The 22,334-nt window shown below is 39.0% G+C and overlaps 1 protein-coding gene across 2 annotated transcripts in view; it reads left to right on the top strand.

The window, feature by feature from the left end:
- LOC116271325 (activating transcription factor 7-interacting protein 2-like) overlaps positions 1-22,334 on the top strand; it is a 48,095-nt gene that overhangs the window by 20,771 nt on the left and 4,990 nt on the right. Inside the window, exon 1 of one of the 2 annotated variants that reach the window (XM_031658496.1) lies at positions 20,414-21,597. The exons of the other annotated variant lie outside the window; for it this stretch is intronic. The gene's annotated coding sequence lies outside the window, so the exon portion shown is untranslated. Of the gene's footprint in view, positions 1-20,413; positions 21,598-22,334 lie in introns of those variants that run through there. 2 annotated transcript variants of the gene reach the window in all.

The raw sequence follows: 22,334 nt of genomic DNA on the forward strand, positions 1-22,334 counted from the left end.
CAATATCTCTGATTAGTATTGATATAAAAATCAGCAAAATGGTAGGTAGAAAACTGAATTTAACAATGCATTAAAAAGATTATTGATCATAACTAAGTAGGATTTCACTCAGCTTCAACATATGCTAGCTATCAATGTGATACATTATATCAACAAAATGAAGGACAAAAATATGGTCGTTTCATTTGATGCTGAAAATGCATTTGATAACATTCAACTTCCCTACATGATAAAAACCCTCAAGAAACTGGGTATAGAAGGAATGTATCTCAATGTAATAAAAGCCATATATGACAGACCACAGTATCATACTGAATGGGGAAAAAATACAAAAAAACTAGAAACCTTTGGTTTGAGATCTGTAACACAACAAGGATGCCCATTTTCACCACAGTTACTGAACATAGTACTAGAAGTCCTAGCTCAATGAATCAGAGGAGAAATGAGGGGCATACAAATTGAGAAGGAAGAAGTCAAATTGTGCTTATTTACAGATAATAAGATCTCATATTTGGAAAATCCTAAACAATTCACCAAAACTAGTAATACTGATAAATTGAGTAAAGTTGCAGTATACAAAATCACCATACAAAATTCAGTAACATTTCTATACACTAACAGTAAATGATATGTAAAGGAAATCAAAATAGTCTCATTTATAATACCCACAAATAAGATTATTTAAAAATTTTTTTATTTATATCAGGAACAGGTGTTACTTGGTTACATGAGTAAGTTCTTTAGTGGTGACTTGTGAGATTTTGGTGCACCCATAACCCAAGCACTATATACGGAACCCAATTTGTGGTCTTTTATCCCTCATCACTCTTTCCCCTGAGTCCCCACAGTTCATTGTATCATTCTTAATGCCTTTACATTCTCATAGCTTAGCTCCCACTTGTGAGTGAGAACATGCAATGCTTGGTTTTCTACTCTTGAGTTCCTTCTTTTCTTTCTTTTTTTTTTTTTTTTTTTTTCTTTTTGAGATGGAGTCTTGCTCTGTCACCAGGCTGGAGTGCAGTGGTGTGATCTTGGCTCACTGCAACCTCTGCCTCCTGGGTTCAAGTGATTCTCCAGCCTCAGCTTCCCTAGTAGCTGGGACTACAGGCATGCGCCACCATGCCCAGCTAATTTTTGTATTTTTTAGTAGAGATGGGGTTTCACCATGTCGGCCAGGATGATCTCGATCTCCTGACCTCATGATCCACCTGCCTTGGCCTCCCAAAGTGCTGGGATTACAGGTGTGAGCCGCCACGCCCAGCTTATACCACAATTTCTTTATCCACTCGTTCATTAATAGGCATTTCGGCTGGTTCCATATTTCTGCAATTACGAATTGTGCTGCTATAAACATGTCTGTGAAAGTGTCTTTTTTGTATAATGACTACTTTTCCTCTAGGTAGATACCCAGTAGTGGGATTGCCGGATCAAATGGTAGTTCTACTTTTAGTTCTTTAAGGAGTTGCCACACTGTTTTCCATGATGGTTGTACTGGTTTACATTCCCACCAGGAGCATAGAAATGTTCTATTTATAGCACATCCACACCAACATCTATTATTTTTTGACTTTTTGATTATGGCGATTCTTGGAGGAGTAAGGTGGTATCTCATTGTGGTTTTGATTTGCATTTCCCTGATCATTAGTGGTGATGAGCATTTTTTCATATGTTTGTTGGCCATTTGTATATCTTCTTTTGAGAATTGCCTATTTCCTTAGCCCACTTTTTGATGGGATTATTTGTTTTTCTTGCTAATTTGTTTGAGTGCCTTGTAGATTGTAGATATTAGTGCTTTGTTGGATGTATAGGTAATAAAGATTTTCTCCCACTCTGTGGGTTATCTGTTTAGTCTGCTGACTCTTCGTTTTTCTCTGCAGAAGCTGTTTAATTAAGTCCCACCTATTCATCTTTGTTGTTGTTGCATTTGCCTTTGGGTTTTTGGTCATGAAATTCTTGCATGTCAGTGTCTATGCTGGAGATAAATGCCTGGTGTCACAAAGTGAAAGCAGCTCTCAGGCAAAAGTTTTCTCAGCAAGGCAATTTAGTTCTGCAGAAGGGCGCTTGTGTCAATCACGATCTCAAGAGCACACTGAACATAGAAGGGAAAGGGTTTTTACTCCTAACATGGCCCCTGCATCTGTGTCAATCCCCCATGGGTGGGGGGTAGGTGGGTCGGACTGCACATTCTAAGTTGACCTGATTGGCTATTTGTGAATATTTTCCCAAATAAGGAAGGGAAGGGGGATGTGAGTTACAGTGGTGGGACATGCGGTTTTAAAGGGTGGAATGGGCGCAGAGTGAGCATCCAAGGGAGCAGATGTGAGTTATTGATTAGAGCTGATAGGAAGGTTGTTTACAGTAATTAGGGGCAAGGAGGCATGTAGAACAAGAAGGCTGAGTTTGAGAACAAAGAACAAGGAAGTTAACAGGCTAAACCTTTGAAGAGGAATATATTATATCCTACATCTAGAAGGGTTTTTCTGATGTTATCTTCTAGAATTTTTATACTTTCAGGTCTTAGTTTTAAGTCCTTGATCCATCTTGAGTTGATTTTTGTCTAAGGTGAGAGATGAGGATCCAGTTTCATTCTCCTACATGTGGCTTGCCAGTTATCCCAACTCCATTTGTTGAGTAGAGTGCCCTTTCCCAACTTTATGTTTTTGTTTGCTTTGTCAAAGCTCAGTTGACTTTAAGTATTTGATTTTCTCCGTTCTCTATCGTGTTCCATTGGTCTTTGTGTCTATTTTTATACCAGTAGCAGGCTGTTTTGGTCACTATGGCCTTATAAAGTAGTTTGAAATCCGGTAATGTAATGCCTCCGGATTTGTTCTTTTTGCTTAGTCTTGCTTTGGCTATACAGGGTCTTTTTTGGTTCCACGTGAATTTAGGATTCTTTTTTCTAGTTTTGTGAAGAAGATGGTAGTATTTTGATGGGAATTGCATTGAATTTTTAGATTGTTCTTAGCAGTGTGGTCATTTTCACAGTATTGTCTCTACCCATCCATGAGCATGGGATGTGTTTCCATTTGTTTGTGTCATCTCTGATTTATTTCAGCAGTGTTTTGTAGTTTTCCTTGTAGAGATCTTTTGACTCCTTGGTTAGGTATATTCCTAAGTTGTTGTCTCCCCCCCCGCCCCGCCAGCTGTTGTAAAAGGCGTTGAGTTCTGGATTTGTTTCTCAGCTTGGTTGCTGCTGGTATATAGGAGAGCTACTGATTTGTGTACAGCAATTTTGTATCCAGAAACTTTGCTGAATTCTTTGTTTGGGAGCTTTTTGGAGGAGTCTTTAGGGTTTTCTAGGTATACAGTCACATCATCAGCACACAGCGACAGTTTGACTTCCTCTTTATTGATTTGGATGCCCTTTATTTCTTTCTCTTGTCTGATTGCTCTGGCTAGGAAGAGAAGTGGTGAGAGTGAGCATCCTGGTCTTGTTTCAGTTCTCAGAGGGAATGCTTTCAACTTTCCCCGTTTAGTATTATGTTGGCTGTGGATTTGTCATAGATGGCTTTTATTACATTGAGGTATGTCCTTTGTATGCCAATTTTGCTGAACGTTTTAATCATAAAGGGATGCTGGATTTTGTTGAATCCTTTTTCTGTGTTTATTTAGAGATGAGTGTATAATTTTTGTTTGTAATTCTTGTTATGTGATGTATCACATTTATTGAATTGCATGTGTGAAACCACCCCTGCATTTCTGGTATGAAACCCACTTGATCATGGTGGGTTATCTTTTTGATATGTTGTTGGATTCAGTTAGCTAGTATTTTGTTGAGGATTTTTGCATCTATGTTCATCAGGGATGTTGGTCTGTAGTTTTCTTTTTTGATTATGTCCTTTGCTGGTTTTGGTATTAGGGTGATACTGGCTTCATAGAATGATTTAGGGTGGATTCCCTCTTTCTCTATCTTTTGAAATAGAGTCAGGATTGGTACCGATCTTTCTTTGAATGCCTGGTATAATTCAGCTGTGAATCTGTCTGGTACTGGGCTTTTTTTTTTTTTCTTTGAGACAGAGTCTCACCGTCTTGCCCAGGCTGGAGTGCAGTGGTACAATCTTGGCTCAAGCGATTCTCCTGCCTCGGCCTCCAGAGTAGCTGGGATTACAGGCGTGTGCCACCATTCTCGGCTAGTTTGTATTTTTAGTAGAGATGTGGTTTCACCATGTTGGCCAGGCTGGCTTGAACTCCTGACCTCTGGTGATTCACCCACCTTGGTCTCTCAAAGTGCTGGGATTACAGGTGTGAGCCACTGCGCCTGGCCTATGTTGATAATTTTTTAATTGCCATGTCAATCTCGCTGCAAGTTATTGGTCTTTCAGGGTATCTACTTCCTGATTTAAGCTAGGAGGGTTGTATCTTTCAAGAATTTATCTATCTACTCTAGGTTTTCTAGTTCACACGCGTAAAGGTGTGGAATTAGCCTTCAATGGTCTTTTATATTTCTTTGGTGTCAGTTGTCATATCTCCTGTTTTGTTTCTAATTGAGCTTTTTTGTTTTTTGTTTTTTTCTCAGCTTTTCTTGGTTAATCTTGCTAATGGTCTATCAATTTTACTAACCTTTTCAAAGAACCAGCTTTTTGTTTCATTTTTCTTTTTTGTTGTTGTTGTTTGTTTTTATTATTATACTTCTAAGTTCTAGGGTACATGTGCACAATGCGCAGGTTTGTTACATAGGTATACATGTGACATGTTTGCTGCACCCATTAACTCGTCTCATTTTTCTTTTGTATTTTTTTTTTGTTTCAATTTCATTTAGCTCTGCTGTGATCTTAGTTATATTCTTTCTTCTGCTGTGTTTGGGTTTGGTTTTTTCTGGTTTCTCTGGTTCCTTGAGGTGTGACCTTAGATTGTCTGTGCTCTTTCAGACTTTCTGATGTAGGCATTTAGGGCTATGAACTTTCCTCCTAGCACCGCCTTTGCTATATCCCAGAGGTTTTAATAGGTTGTATCTCTATTGTCATTCAGTTTGATGAACTTTTTAATTTCCATCTTGATTTCATTGTTGACCCAATGATCATTCAGGAGCAGGTTATTTAATTTCTATGTGTTTGCATGGTTTTGAAGGTTCCTTTTGGAGTTGATTTCCTGTTTTTTTCCACTATGGTCTGAGAGAGTGCTTGATATAATTTCAATTTTATTTATTGAGGCTTGTTTTGTGGCCTATCATATGGTCTATCTTGGAGAAAGTTCCATGTGTAATGAATAGAATGTATATTCTGCAGTTGTTGGGTAGAATGTTCTTTAAATATCTGTTGAGTCCATTTGTTTCAGGGTGTAGTTTAAATCCATTGTTTCTTTGTTGACTTTCTGTCTTAATGACCTGTCTAGTGCTGTCAGTGGAGTATTGAAGTCCCCCATTATTATTGTGTTGCTATCTATCTTGTTTCTTAAGTTTAGTAGTAATTGTTTTATCAATTTGGGAGCTCCAGTGTTAGGTACTTCCATATTTATGATTGTGATATTTTTCTGTTGGATAATGCTTTTTATCATTATATAATGTCCGTCTTTGGTCTTTTTTAAGTGCTGTTGCTTTAAAGTTTGTTTTATCTAATTTAAGAATAGCTACTCCTGCTCGTTTTTGATATTCATTTGCATAGAATGTATTTTTCCACCCCTTTACCTTAAGCTTATGTGAGTCTTATGTGTTAGGTGAGTCTCTTCAAGGCAGAAGATAGTTGGTTTGTGAATTCTTATCCATTCTGCAATTCTGTATCCTTTAAGTGCAGCATTTAGGCCATTTACATTTAATGTTAATGATATGGTTTGGCTGTGTCCCCACTCAAATCTCAACTTGAATTGTATCTCCCAGAATTCCCATGTCTTGTGGGAGGGACCCAGGGGGAGGTAACTGAAACATGGGGGCTGGTCTTTCCCATGCTATTCTCGTGATAGTGAATAACTCTCAGGAGATCTGATGGGTTTATCAGGGGTTTCCGTTTTGCTTCTTCCTCATTTTTCTCTTGCCACCGCCATGTGAGGAGTGCCTTTCGCCTCCTGCCATGGTTCTGAGACATCCCCAGCCATGTGGAAATGTAAGTCCAATTAAAACTCTTTTTCTTCCCAGTCTCAGGTATGTCTTTATCAGCACATGAAAATGGACTAATACAGTTAGTATTTAGTTGTGAGGTACTATTCCGTTCATCATGCTATTTGTTGCCTTTATACCTTGGTTTTTTGTTTGTTTGTTTGCTTATTGTATTTTTGCTTTATAGGTCCTATGAGATTTATGCTTTAAAGAGGTTCTGTTTTGATGTGTTTCCAAGATCTGTTTCAAGATTTAGAGCTCCTTATAGCAGTTCTTACAGTGCTAGCTTGGTAGTGATGAATTCGCGCAGCATTTATTTGTCTGAAAAAGACTGTGTTTCCTTAATTTTTGAAGCTTAGTTTCACCGGATACAAAACTCTTAGCTGATAATTGTTTTGTTAAGGAGGCTGAAGATAAGGCCCCAAATCCTTCTAGCTTGAAGGGTTTCTGCCAAGAAATCTGCTGTTAGATTACCTGTTGCTTTTGCCTTACAGCTCATAAGATTCTTTCCTTTATCTTAACTTTAGATAATCTGATGACAGTGTGCCTAGGTGATGATCTTTTTGCGATGAATTTCCCAGGTGTTCTTTGAGCTTATTGTATTTGGATGTCTAGGTTTTTAACAAGGCCTGGGAAGTTTTCCTTGATTATTCTCCCAAATACATTTTCTAAACTTTTAGCTTTCTCTTCTTCCTCAGGAATGCTGATTATTCTTAGGTTTGGTTGTTTAACATAATCTCAGACTTCTTGAAGGCTTTGTTCATATTTTCTTATTCTTTTTTTTTCTTTGTCTTTGTTGGATTGGGTTAATTCGAAAACCTTGTCTTCGAGCTTTAAAGTTTTCTTCTGCTTGTTCCGTTCTATTGCTGAGACTTTCCAGAGCATTTTGCATTTCTATAAATGTGTCCATTATTTCCTGAAGTTTTGATTGTTTTTTATTTATGCTATCTATTTCACTGAAGATTTCTCCCCTTATTTCTTGTATTTTTTTGATTTCCTTAAATTTGGGCTTCACCTTTCTCTGGTGCCTCCTTGATTAGCTTAATAACTGACCGTCTGAATTCTTTTTCAGGTAAATCAGGGATTTCTTCTTGGTTTGGATCCACTGCTAGTGAGCTAGTGTGATTGTGTGTGTGTGTGTGTGTGTGTGTGCGCAGGCGGAGCAGGGGAGGGGAAGTTAAGGAACCTTGTTTTGTCATATTGCCAGAATTGGTTTTCTGGTTCCTTCCCATTTGGGTAGGCTCTGTCAGAGGAAAGGTTTAGGGGTCAAGACTGTTGTTCAGATTCTTTTGTCCCATGGGGTGTTCCCTCAGTGTAGTACTCTTCACCTTTTCCTAGGAATGTGGCTTTCTGAGAGCCAAGCTGTAGTGATTGTTGTCTCTCTTTAAAATTAAATACCTACTAACTAACCGAAGATGTGAAAGATACCTACAATAAAGACTGTAAAACCCTGATGAAAGAAATTGAAGAGGACACAAAAAAATTGAAATATATTTCATGTTTATGGATTAGAAGAATTGATATTGTTAAAATGTTCATACTAGTTAAAGCAGTCTGCAGATTCAGTGCAGTCCCTATCAAAGTATGGATGACATTCTTCACAGAAATAGAGAAAACAATCCTAAAACTAGTATGGAACCACAGAAGACTGAGAATAGCCAACAGTATTCTGAACAAAAAGAACAAAACTAAAGGAATCACGTTACAACTTCAAGTAAGAGCTATAGTAACCAAAACAGCATGGTACTAGCATAAAAACAGACCGAACAGTAGAACAGAATACGTATCCCAGAAACAAATCCATATACCTACAGTGGGTGAACTCAGTTTGACAAAGGTGAAACATTTGCGAGAAGACGGTCTCTTCAATAAATGGTGCTGGGAAAACTGGATATTCACATACAGAAGAATGAAATTAGATCTGTTATCTCTCACTGTATATAAAAAGGCAAAATGGATTACTTAAATCTAAGTTCCCAAACTATGAAAGTGCTAGAAAAAAATCATTGGGGAAACTCTCTAGGTTGTTGTTCTGGGCAAAAAAATTTTATAAGCATTGGTAACCAAATGAAAAATTGACAAATTGGATCACTTCAAGTTGAAAAGCTTCTGCACAGCAAAGGAAACAATCTACAAAGTAAAGAGACAAGGCACAGAATGGGAGAAAATATTTGTAAACTACATGTTTGACATGGCATTAATAACCAGAATATAAGAAGCTCATACAGCTCTGTAGGAAAGAGTCTAATAATCCAATTATACAATGGTAATACCTGAATAGACATTTCTCAAAAGGAGAGATACAAATCGAAAACAGACATGTGAATAGCTGCCTAACGTCATTGATCATCAACAAAATGCAAATCAAAGCAACAGTGAAATATCATCTTACCTCATTTAAAATAGCTTTTATTCAAAAGACAGGTAATGTGAAATGCTGGTGAGGATGTGTAGACAAGGGAATCCTTGTACATTGTTGGTGGGGATGTAAATTTGTACAACCAGTATGGAGACCAGTTAGGAGGTTCCTTAAAATCTAAAAATAGAGCTACCATGCAATCCAGCAATCCTGCTGCTGAATATATACCCAAATGAAAGGAAATCAGTTTATCAAAGGGATATCTGCAGTTTCATGTTTATTGCAGCACTGTTCACAATAGCCAAGATTTGGAAGCAACCTAAGTGCTCATTAGCAGATAAATGGATAAAGAAAATATGGCACATATACACAACAGAGTACTATTCAACCATGAAAAAGAATGAGATCTGTCATTTACAACAATGTAGATGGATCTAGAGGTCATTATCTTCAGTGAAATTAGCCAGGCACAGAAATACACACTTATGTTCTCACTTATTTGTGGGAGCTAAAAATTAAAACATTTGAATTTATGAGAGTAGAAGGATGGTTACCATATACTGGGAAAGGTATTTGGTGTTGGGGAGGAAGGTGGGGGTGGTTAATGGGTATAAAAAGTAGTTAGAATGAGCCAGGCACAGTGGCTTACACTTGTAATCCCAGCAGTTTGGGAGGCCAAGGCGGGTGGATCACCTGAGGCCAGGAGTTTGAGACCAGCCTGGCCAACATGGCGAAACCACCTCTCTACTAAAAAACACAAAAGTTAGCCTGGTGTGGTAGTGGTGGGCACCTGTAATCCCAGCTACTCAGGAGGCTGAGACAGCAGAATCACTTGAACCCAGTAGGCAGAGGTTGCAGTGAGCCAAGATCACACTGCTGCACTCCAACCTGGGTGACAGAGCAAGACTCTGTCTCAAAAAAAAAAAAAAAAAAAAAAAGTATTTAGAATGAATTAAGACCTAGTAACCTAGTATTTAATTGCACAACTGGGTGACTATAGTCATCAATAACCTAATTGTACAGTTAAAAATAACTAAGACTATAATTGGATTGTTTGTAACACAAAGGATAAATGCTTGAGGGGGTAGATACCCCATTTACCAGTGTGATTATTACACATTGCATTTCTATATTAAAGTGTCTTACGTACCCACAAAAGTTACAAATTAAAACTGGAAATAAAAAGAAAACCTCATGAAAGTCTAAGAATCAGAGGTCATATAAAACAATCACATAAAGTAAGAAGAGAAAGGAATCAAATGGCAACACAGTACAATTCAATTATACCACAAATACAGAGGAAGACAAGGAAAGAATTTATAAAACAACTAGGTAATAATAATGTGACAGGATCAAAACCTCTCATATTGATATTAACATTGAACATGAATGGATGAAATACTCCACTGAAAAGAGAAACTGATGGAATGGATTTTCAAAACCCGTCAACCAAGTATATGCTGCTTACCAGAAACTCATCTTACATGTTAAGACACATTTAGACTCAAGTTGGAGGGGCAGAAAAAGATACTCTGTGCAATGGAAACCAAAATTGAGCAGGAGCAGCTATACATATCTCACATACAATTAGCTTTGAATCAAAAGCAGTAAAGAAAGACAAACATCATTATTTGGGATCATTTCAAAAAGGGGATACAGCAATCCTAAATATGCATGCACTCAACACTGGGCCACCCAAATTCATTAAATATTACTGTAGTTAAAGAAAGAGATAGACAGCTGAACTATAATGGTAGGGAACAACACCACACTCATACTAGACAGAAACTGATAATCTGATCCTAAAATTTATATGGAAATTCAAGGGACCCACAATAGCCAAAACAGTCTTCTCCAAGAATAACAAAGTTGGAGGACTTACACATCCTGAATTCCAAACTTCCCACAAATGATAGTAATCAAGATAGTGTGATACAGACCTATACACAAATGTAATAATTGTGAACCCAGAAATATACCTTCTCGTTTAAAGTCAATTGTTTTGTATAAAGGTGTCATAAGAAAGGAAAGTAACGGTGTTTTAAAATTGTGCTGGAACAATTGGATGTCCACATCAGTCATAGAGACCCTAACCCTGTGGCACTAGAGGAATTAAAGACACATACATAGAAATACAGAGTGTGGAGTGGGCATCAGGGGGCTGACAGCCTTCAGAGCTGAGAGCCACGAACAGAGTTATTTACTGACAGCAAGCCAGTGATAAGCATTGTTTCTATAGATTATAGATTAAAACAGGAAACAAAGGGATGGGCTCTGGCTAGTTATCTGCAGCAGGAACATGTCCTTAAGGTACAGATTGCTCATACTATTGTTTATGGTTCAGGTATCACTTAAGTGGTTTTCTGCCCTGAGTGAGCCAGGTGTTCCTTGCCCTCATTCTGGTAAACCAACAGCCTTCAGCGTGGGCATCATAGCTATCACGAACATGTCACACTGCTACAGAGATTTTGTTTATGTCCAGTTTTGGGGCCTGTTTATGGCCAGATTTGGGGGCCTGTTCCCAACATGTCCCCCTTTTTTGTTTTTGCAAGACGATGAAAGCAAAGGTGGCTTTATCACGGTGAGCTGCTTCTCTCAGGAGTCAGGATCTGCATCTGCAGACTATACAAAGACAACACAGATTAAAGGCACAATCATTATTGAAATCACAGAGCCTCCAAGTGTTTTTATCCATTTTAATGGGTTAATAGCTGCTAATCTGTCTGCAGCTCCTTCAAGCACTCTAGCTCCTGGTATTAAGGTTAGGTGTGCCTGGGATGCTTTAAATATTTGTTCTTTTAATTTTGCAATATCCAAAAACAAGTTTGTAGAGGGTCCTTCTAGATGCCTTTTTATTCTTTCCCAAATTTTGATCCTATTAAGAGCCATTAATAGTTTCCACAAATCCTTGTGTTTAGCTCCTAGAGCAGGCCATATCATTTGAGGTTGAGGTGCCACTATACTGCCATGTTTCCAGATAATAGGCACTCTTGTCATTCTACCATTTCTGCCATCTGACCACTTTGTTCAGACCAGCTGAACATAGTGTGACCATGGCATGCTGACTGAGAGGTACAATTCATGCTAAACATCCCCTTCAGGGACCAATCAATAATGATTCCATGGGAATCATTGCGCAGCACCTCTGCCTGTTCTGCAATGCAATTGTCCCAAACAAGTACGTTCATTTTTTTGGGCCAGGTCCAATTCTGTTTACAAATAGGACCAGAAGGCACATGTAACTCTGTCATCTAGTAATTATGTCTAGGCACTATTGCCAGCCAAGATTGATAGCGAGGGGGTAGGCAACTAGTGGCCTTTCCCAAACAGATAGGTGAATGTTCAAATCCTAAAGAAATATTCGTAACAGCTCCTTCCTCATGTGGGTGAGACGGGCCTCTATCATCTGTAGGACCAAGCATCCAAGAGCTATCATTAGTGTATACCTCCACTGGGGGGTCCAGCCAAGTTACAGGCTGTAAAAATGGTGGAAAAGGTAAATATGCCCAATGACTATAATTGTTGTCTGTGTCAGCCCTTGCTAAAGGAATACTCAGGGCAGTGGTGATCACTGCTGTCATAGCTATCATTAAATTACTCATTGTGACTGGTTGTCCCACTTTTCTCAGGTTTTCTTCCGCCATCTGTGACAGCTTCTTGATCTGTCCCCAGGTAGGTGGCTGCATTCAACAGGTGTTGCTTGTGACAGTTGGGGTCCTCCTAAGTGTCAGTCTCAACATGACTGCAACTGGTGGGTCTTTGGGATCCTCCCAAAACCTCTTCCTGAGTATCTGGCTCATAGTAAGGCTTTAGGTGTCTCAGTGGCACCCAGATTGGCTGTTGATTTGGTCCTGGCAAAACACAAGCATAACCTCTACCCCAAGTTATTAATTTACTTGGGGTAAAATAATTAGTTTCCCAATTTTTTGTTATCGGATCTCTCCACCAAACCAGTTGTTCTGCTTCTGTCTTTGCAGCTGGGTTCTGTAAGTGCTCTTCAGCTGCTGATAGCATCTGGCCTTTAGGAAGGCTCAAAAAATTTAGTTGATAATGCTAGATTCAATTGCATATGTGGTGTCCTGTAGTCCCTGTTTCCCCACTTTTGCTTTTGCAACTGCTGTTTCAGGGACAGATTCATTCATTCCACAGTGGGTTGTCCTTGAGAGTTACATGGGATGCCAGTAATGTGTTTAATATTCCATATAGAGAAAAATGTAGCTAGAGCTTGGTTAGTGTAGCCTGGGGCATTTTCCATTTTAATAGAGACTGGGATGCCCGTCACCGCAAAACACTGCAAAGGTGACATTTAACACAGGCAGAAGACTGTCCTGATTGGCATGTAGCCCAGACAAAGTGAGAAAAGGTATCTACACATACATGCACATAAGCTAGTCTCCCAAATGAGAACATGGGTGACATCAATTTGCCAAAGACAATTAGGTTCCAATCTGTAAGGATTAACTCCTCCTGTAAAAGATGAGGAATGTACCATTTGGCAAGTTGGGCATCGCTGGATAATAGCTTTAGCTTCTTTCCAGGTAATGCTATATCTGCGTTTGAGACCAGAGGCATTCACATGGGTTAAATTGTGAAAGTGTCTGGCATTAGATATTGCAGTAGCAACTAGGCAATCAGCCATTTGATTCCCTGCAGTCAAAGGTCCTGGAAGAGGTATATGAGTGCTAATGTGAGTGATGTAAAAGGGTGCATTCTACTCCTAACTGCTGTTTGCAGTTGGGAAAATAATCAGTTGTTCATCTATATGAAATCATAACTGAGCATTTTCAATTAATTGTGTGGAATGAACCACCTATGAAGAATCAGAAATCACATTAATAAGTATATCAAAAGCAGTCAATACCTCAATTATAGCTACAAGCTCTGCTTTTTGAGCTGAAGTATAGGGCGTCTGAAAAACTTTACCTTTCAAGCCAGAATAAGAAATTTACCATTACTAGACCCATCTGTGAAGACATTTTGAGCACCCTCCGTTGATTTAAATTTAGTTATTTTAGGGAGAATCCAATTAAATTTTAAAATTTTCAAAAATTGGAACAGTTTTGTTTTAGGAAAGTGGTTATTGAGAATACCCACAAAGTTAGCTAAATGGGTTTGCCAAGTAGGACTATTTATAAAAGCTTGCTGTATTTGTGCCTTCATAAGAGGGGCAGTAATTTTTCCAGGATTATATCCATGTAATTTAACAATCCGAGTTCTCTCATTTCCTATCGTAATAGCGATTTGATCTAAATGAGAAGTTAGAGTCCGTGAATTAGTATGTGGAAGAAAAAACCACTCTGCAAGATTGTGCTCTTAAACAGTAACACCAGTAGGTGAATCTGAGTTGAAAAAATTAGCAAATCTAGAGTCTTCTCTGGGTCTTTTCTACTTATTTGAGCCTTATGCACGTGCTTCTCAATTAGCTGTAACTGTCTCAGCCTCCTTTGTTAATTGCTGAGGGCTACTGAGACTAGGATCTCCTCTAAGGATAGAAAACAGATTACTCATGGCATAGGTAGAAATGCCTAGAGCAGGTTATATCCAGTTAATGTCCCCTAGTAATTTTTGAAAGTAATTTTTGAAACATTTAATGTTTTCAATTGATCTCTACATATGGTTACTTTCTGTGGCACTATTGTGTCATTTACTAAGGTCCCCAAGTAGGAGTAAGGAGCAGTAGTCTGAATTCTGTCAGGAGTTATAATTAAACCAGCGTAAGCAATCGCAATTTGGACGTGATCATAAGATTGGAGTAATAATTCTCGAGTGGGGTCAGCACAAAGTATATCATCCATATAATGAATAATGTAACACTGTGAACATTTTTTATGAGTAGATTCAACTGCTTGCCCTACATACTTTTGGCAAATTGTTGGACTGTTTAACATGCCTTGTGGCAACACTTTCTAATGAAAACGCTTAGCAGGCTGCAGGTTGTTTAGTGCAGGAATTGTAAATGCAAACCATTCAAAGTCTTGCTCAGCTAAGGGGATAGTAAAGAAACAGTCTTAAATCTATGACTGTTAAAGGCCAGTTTTCCAGAATCATAGCAGGAGAAGGCAATTCTGGCTTTAATGCCCCCATAGGTTGTATAACTGATTTAATGGCCTTGAAGTCAGTTAACATTCTCCATTTACCTGATTTTTTCTTAATTATGAAAACTGGAGAATTCCAAGGGGAGATTGTTGGAGCTATGTGTCCTTTTTCTAATTGTTCAGTAACTAAGTCCTGTAAAGCCTCCAGTTTCTCTTTGCTCAGCTGTCATTGTTCTCTCCAAATTGGCTTATCTGTTAACCATTTTAAAGTATAGGTTCTGGAGGCTTAACAATGGCCGCCATCAAAAATGATATCCTAAACCTTGGCAGAAACTTTCTTTCTGCTTGAAGCGGTTCCTTCAAACCTTGCAAAATTTTTCCAGCCCCATACCAGGGACATACTCCGTTTCATGCATCATATGTTGACTTTAAGGGCTGTATAATTGCTCTGGAATTAGAATTTGTGCTCCCCATTGTTGTAATAAATCTCTCCCCCATAAATTTATAGGTATAGAAGTTACAATTGGTTGAATAGTCCCAGGTTGTCCATTGGGCCCTTCACAATGTAAGATACAACTACTTTGATATACTTCCGGTGCTTTACCAGCTTCAACTGTGTTAAATTGAGCAGGTTGAATTGGCCACGCAGACAGCCAGTGCTGTAGAGAAATGAATGAAATGAAATGTCCCTTCCTGTGTCTACCAAACCTTTGAACATCTTTCCCTGAATAGTTACTTCACAGATAGGACATTTGTCAGTAATTTGATTCACCCAGTAAGCTGCTTTGCCTTGTTTATTTGTGTTTCCAAATCCTCCTGTTCGTTTAGTTTCACTTTTCCCCATTTCCACATACGGCACAATCAGGAGCTGTGCTATATGCTCTCCTGGCTCTGCTTTCCAGGGAACAGAAGTAGATATAACAATCTGAATTTCCCCATTGTAATCTGAGTTAATGACTCCTGTATGTACTTGCACTCCTTTTAAATTTAAACCAGAGGCCGGGCACAGTGGCTCACGCCTGTAATCTCAACACTTTGGGAGGCTGAGTTGGGCGGGTCATGAGGTCAGGAGATCAAGACCATCCTGGCTAACATGGTCTTGATCTCTACTAGAGATCTACTAGTAGAACTCCATCTCTACTAGAAATACAAAAAATTAGCCGGGCGTGGTGGTGGGCATCTGTAGTCCCAGCTACTCAGGAGGCTGAGGCAGGAGAATGGCGTGAACCCGGGAGGCGGAGCTGTCAGTAAGCCGAGACCTTGCCACTGCACTCCAGCCTGGGTGACAGAGCGCAACTTCGTCAAATAAGTAAATAAATTTAAACTAGACCTACCTAGAAGTAATCCTACCGTCCTGACTGCTGGCATCATCTAACTGGAGACAGCAACATTCTTTAACAGTCCTATTACAAAAGGAGAACCTGGTCCATATTGATTAATAACTTGTTTAAATTCTTTAAGTATTTTAAAAAGAAAAGGCTCAAAAGTAGCTGTAGTATTTCCCTGTTGATCTGGGTGGTGTATTCTAACAGGGAACTGCGAAGCCTCTATATCACCCTCTTGTCTAGCTTACTGAATTCCTGAATAGAACTGAGAGTGGTCGCTTGAGGCGCTGCCTGAACAGTTACTGCGGCAACTACTTTTTACCCACTGTCCTCTGGAAAAGAAAGATCTGGAGGGTCAGGCCACTCTTTTTCTTCAAAATAATGAGGGGTTACAGAAGGGTAGGGACAAACCTCTCCCTCCTTTGCTGCTTTAGCTTTAGCTGATCAACAGACCTGCTCTGTCACCCCTTATGTTACTTTGTTATACCCTCCTTCCTCCTCATCAGTGTGAAAAGGTTCCAAGGTGGAACGAACCAGAGCCCACACTTGTCCCACTGTGTTATCCTGATGCTTCTAAGCTCCCCTTCTTACTCACCACAGGGATTGCTTAAGAGTACTCGGGTGTCCTCCAGCGTAGTTCCACGTTCTCCAATCATCGCTCTGGCGACCCTTCGACCTGGGTTCAAGCCCCACATATGGGCACCACTTGCTGAGACCAGCTCAGTCATGGAGACCCTAACCCAGCGACACTAAAGGAATTAAAGACACATAGAAATATAGAGTGCAGAGTGGGAATTGGGGCTGACAGCCTTCCTAGCTGAGTGCCACACACACAGTTTTATCCACATATTTATTTACAGCAAGCCAGTGATAAGCATTGTTTCTATAGATTATAATTTAACTAAAATGGGAAACAAAGGGGTGGGCTCTGGCTAGTTATCTGCAGCAGGAACATGTCTTTAAGGCACAGATGGCTCATGCTGTTGTTCACGGTTCTGGAACACCTTAAGGGATTTTCCGCCCTGGATGGGCCAGGCGTTCCTTGCCCTTATTCTGGTAAACCAACAACGTTCAGCATGGGCGTCATAGCCATCACAATCATGTCACAGTGCTGCAGAGATTTTGTTTATGTCCAGTTTTGGGACCTGTTTATGGCCAGATTTGGGGGCCTGTTTCCAACAGACCCCTATCTCTCACCATATGCAAAACTTAACGAAAATGAATCAAAAACCTAAATATAAGCACTTACAAAACTTCAAAATTCTTAGAACCTTGGATTAGGCTGTGATATCTTTGCTAAAAACACATGTAAATGTGTTTTCAAATCTTTAGAAATTATGCTTTATGAAAATTTTACACTGTTTTCTAAGCATGCCATCAAGGAATGGGAAAGACAATCCATAGAATATGAGGGAAAGTTTGTAAATTATATCTTATAAGGGACTTAATCTAAAATATATGAGGAACTCTTACAAGCCAGTAATAAAAAGGCAAATAACACAGTTTTTAAATTCTCAAAGAATCTGCATAGACATTTATCTAAAGAAGATGCACAAGCCTCCAAGAAGTATGTGAAAAGATGCTCAACATCATTAGCCATCAGGTAAATGCAAATCAGAATGGCAATAAGGCACCACATCAGTTGCAACAGGATAACTATACTAAGACAAACAGATAAGAAGTGTTGGTGAAAAGGGTGTTAAAATTGGAACTCTCATTCACTGCTGGTTTGAGTGTAAGTTGTTCCAGACATTTTGGAAAACAGTCTTGGTAGTTCCTCAGAAGTTTAAATCTAGAGTTACCACATGACCAAATAATTCTGCTGCTAGGTATATAGAACAAAGAAACATGAAAACATTATGTACACATAAAAACTTGTACATGAATGTTTATATCAATTTTTTTTTTTTTTTTTTTTTGCGACTGTTTCGCTCCTGTTGCCCAGGCTAGCGTGCAATGGCTCAGTCTTGGCTCACTGCAACCTCTGCCTCCCGGGTTCAAGTGATTATCCCACCTCAGCCTCCTGAGTAGCTGAGATTACAGGTGCCTATCACCATGCCCGGCTAATTTTTTTTTTTTTTTTTTTGGTATTTTTAGTAGAGACGAGGTTTCACCATGTTGGCCAGGCTGGTCTTGAACTCCTGACCTCAAGTGATCCACCCGCCTCGGCCTCCCAAACTGCTGGGATTACAGGCGTGAGCCACAGTGCCTAGCCAGAAATCTTTAAAGGTAGTCAGTTCCATGCAATTGTGAAGCAGAGTCAGATCTTTTAAAAAAAAAAAAAAAAGACACCTTAATATTAAATAATATAGAAACAATAATGTAAATTAGGGTTTTAATATGTATAACTAATGTAAATGGATTAAATTCTGTTGAAAGACATTAGGTGAAAATTTTTGGGTATTAACAAGAAACAAATTGATTAAAAAATGTTAAAGGTAGGCCGGGTGTGGTGGCTCACATCTGTAATCCCAGCACTTTGGGAGGCTAAAGTGGGCAAATCACCTGAGATCGGGAGTTTGAGACCAGCCTGACCAGCATTGAGGAACCCTATCTGTATTAAAAATACAAAACTAGCCAGGCGTGGTGCCACACGCCTGTAATCCCAGCCACTCGAGAGGCAGGAGAATCACTTGAACCCTGGAGGCAGAGGTTGTGATGAGCCGAGATCGCACCATTGCACTCCAGCCTAGGCAACAAGAGTGAAACTCCGTCTCAAAAAAAAAAAAAGTTAAAGGTAAAGGATGGTCAACATCATATTCAGTAGAATTTACATCATCATAAAACAGATGAAAAGTATAGATTAGATTATTTTATGATTTTAAAATGAAGTTAACAGTGAGAATACAGCCAAGCAATTGTACATCTGAGGGAAAAATGAAAATAAGTCCTTTCCTCTATGTGCTAAAATAAATTCTAGATGGATTAAGGACTTAAATTGTAAAAGACTTGAGAAAATATAATTAAAACTTGAGAAAATATAATTCATCTTTTGCAGTGTGTTTATAGGACAGTGTTTCCATCTCAAAGATCTGTGAGTTTTGGTTTATGTGACAGCAAAGAATTCAAGTTGGCTGAAGAGAGGAGTTCTGGTGATGGTAGGGATCCCCAATTAGTTTGGGTGGTTATTTTTTATTCTCAGCAATGAATTCAACTTCACTAAACAGTTTCAATGATAGGCAAACTATATAGTTAGAAATATTTAACTTACTTACACCTTTTATTGGCAGTTTTGCTTGTCTCCCCTAAGCATTCTCATGCAGACGTTTTCCAGGTGAAATACCTCTCCTCAGAGCCGTAAGTTTAACCAGTTGTGAAGTATGTAATGTTAATGACCATTTAGTTCATGTTCTTTATGAAGTTTAACAATAATGTACTCTGAGCTGGCACTCTGCAATCCTAGTGTATATTGTAATAATTGCACAGCCGTGGTATAGCACCATGTCCTTAAATAATTTACATCAGTGAAAGGCTTCTTTACCACCAGTAGGCTTCACTATTTCACACAACATCATGGGGTAGAGAAGGATGTCACAAGGAAGAGAGATGAAACTTTAACCATAAAAGAAAAAAATATATTTAATTTGACTATATGAAAATTAGGAAGAGCCTGATAAGACACCTGTAACTCATATAACAAAGGATTGACGAAGGAATATGTTATTGTTTTTGGTTTTTGTTTTTTTAAGACAACGTCCAACTCTGTTGCCCTGGCTAAAGTACAATGATGTGATCTCAGCTCACTACAACCTCCACCTCCTGGGTTCAAGTGGTTCTCTTGCCTCATCCTCCCAAGTAGCTGGGAATACAGGCGTGTGCCACCACGCCCAGCAAATTTTTGTAGTTTTTAGTAGAGACAGGGTTTCACCCTGTTGGCTAGGGTGGTCTCGAACTCGCCTCAGGTGATCCGTTCACCTCAGCCTGCCAAAGTGCTGGGATTACAGGCGTGAGCCACCACACCTGGCTGGAATATGGTTTATAATATGTTAAGTATGCTTTAAAAATGAGAGAGGAAAAACACCCAAGAAGTCATGAGCAGGAAATAACCAGGAATTTTTACAGACAAGTAAACATAGCTAATAAACATAGGAAAAGATGACAGTAATTAGGGAAAGGCAAATTAAGACGATGAGAGCTAATTCTTTATCCAAGTAGATTGAGTAAAATCAAGTCTGGCAGTACCAAGGGTTCAAGAGGATGTGGCTCAGTGGTAACTCTTATATATTGACTGTATAGATGCAAACTGGTAGAACTGCTCCAGGAAATAATTTGGCTTTCTTGAAAAGTTGAACATAGATACCTTATTAACATCCAGAAATTCACCCAGGAAATGCTTACACATAAGCACCTTGAGACAGAAGTGTTCAGAATAGTGTTGTTGTGTCAGAACATCAACAAGAACTGGAGATGTAATCCCAGCACTTTGGGAGGCTGAGGCATGAGGATCACTTGAGTCCAGGAGTTTCAGACTAGCCTGGGCAACATAGTAAGACCCAATATCCACAAAATTTTTTTTACAAATTAGCCAAGTGTGGTGGTGCATGCCTGTAATCCCAGCCTCTTAGGAGGCTGAGGTGGGAGGATAGCTTGAGCCTGGGAGGTTGAAGCTGCCATGAGCCATGCTGCACTCCAGCCTGGGTAACAGAGCAGCAAGACCCTATCTCAAAAAAAAAAAAAAAAAAAAAAAGCAACTGGAGGTGACCCAAAGATCTTTCACAAATGATCAGATAAACAAATTTTGGAATATCTGCCCAATGAATTATTACAGTGCAAAGAAGAACATGAATTATTGCTATACAGAAGCACATGGATGAATTTTATACATACATATAACTGAAAAAACAAGTATTAGCTATAATTTGCTCAACAAAATTAAACAGTATATTTGTTTACATATGACATTTATGATGAAACTGTAGAAAAAGTAATAGAATTATAAACTAAGTTTAGGAAACTTCATCAGGATGGAGAAGAGGTGCAAGGGGCATTGTTTGGAGAAACATGAGTAAATGCAGGTTACTGATAGTATTCTACTTATTTGTTGTGGGTGTTTCAAAGACGTTCACTTTATTATACTTTGTAATCAACACATATTACAAGTCTTTTGTATGCATCAAATGTAGAGGTACTTTTTTACTCTAGAGCTTAAATTCCAGCACTTTTTACTGGTTTGGGCCTTTTCCAAAGGCCCTTAGAAGGGCCATAGTAACAATATGTTCGCGTGGTTGGACGTTTTCATCAGATTTACAATAGTAAGATATTTTAAGTATAGTCATTTGAGACCCCTGTCTCTCTTCACCTTGATTTCTTCTTTGTGTCAGCTGGCAGTAGAGTGGTTTCAGGCATTTTGTGATTGGTGGCTTTGTTTGTGTTTAGTGGGATGTGTTTGTGATTCAGAGTCATTTCTGGATGTAGGTAATTATAGCCTGTCAGCCTGATTGTGTTGGGAATGTGGTCTCTGGTGCCTGGCACCTGTAATATGTGAGTATTAGAGAAGCCAAAGTTTGAAATTTATGAAACCAGAAGGTAATCAGGAAAAAATTCCCAATTATCTGATGTTTAAAATTTTAAGTATAGGATTTCGTTCTCATCAATTTCCAGTCAAAACAGCACTTTTCTCCTGTCAGAAATAACAACATACCACATTCAATTATAAATTCACCATATTTTTATTTTCTTTTTTTTATAGGAATCCTGCTTTTTTTTTTTTTCTTTTTCTTTCTTTGAGACAAGGTCTCGCTCTGTCACCCATGCTGGAGTGCAGTGGTGCAATCACAGATCACGGCAGTGTCTAATTCCTGGGCTCAAGTGAACCTCCTGCATCAGCTTCCTCAGTAGCTGGGACCACAGGCATGTGCCACACCTGGTTGAATTCTCCCTTTAAAATAATATAAGAATGTTTTTATTTGTAGGGCACAAAACTGTAGCAGTGTCTTCAGGCAAAGCTGCTAGTTTTATGCATCATGATTATCAGTTTTAGCAAATACATCATTAAACCATGCTAGAGAAAAGATTTGATTTGTTCATTTTCTTTGGAAAATAATGCAAGAATTGTATTCACGAAGAGACAATCAAATAATATACAGTCCTATAGGAAAAATATAATTATATAGGCACATTAGGGTCTTAATGAAGAGTGTTCTTCTGTTTTTCTGGATTTATTTAGTATACATATCAGGTTTGTTTGTTTGTTTAAGACAGAGTCTCGCTCTGTAGCCCAGGCTGGGGTACAGTGGCACTATCTTGGCTCACTGCAACCTCTGCCTCCTGAGTTCAAGTGATTCACTTGCCTCAGCCTCCCAGAAGGTGGGATTACAGGCATGTGCCACCACGCCTGGCTAAGTTTTGTATTTTTAATAGAGGTGGTGTTTTGCCCTGTTGGCCAGGCTGGCCTGAACTCCAGACCTCAGGTGATCCACCTACCTTAGCATCGCAAAGTGCTAGGATTACAGGCGTGAGCCACTGCGCCCGGTTAGTTGGCTTGTTTATTTAAGCTGGAATGTTAGGTATCTTAGTGCTTATTTTATTTTATTTTATTTTTTTTGAGACCATCTCACCCTGTTGCCCAGGCTGGAGTACAGTGGGGC

Source organism: Papio anubis, chromosome 18 (genome assembly GCF_008728515.1).
Source record: "Papio anubis isolate 15944 chromosome 18, Panubis1.0, whole genome shotgun sequence".
Lineage (NCBI taxonomy): Eukaryota > Metazoa > Chordata > Mammalia > Primates > Cercopithecidae > Papio > Papio anubis.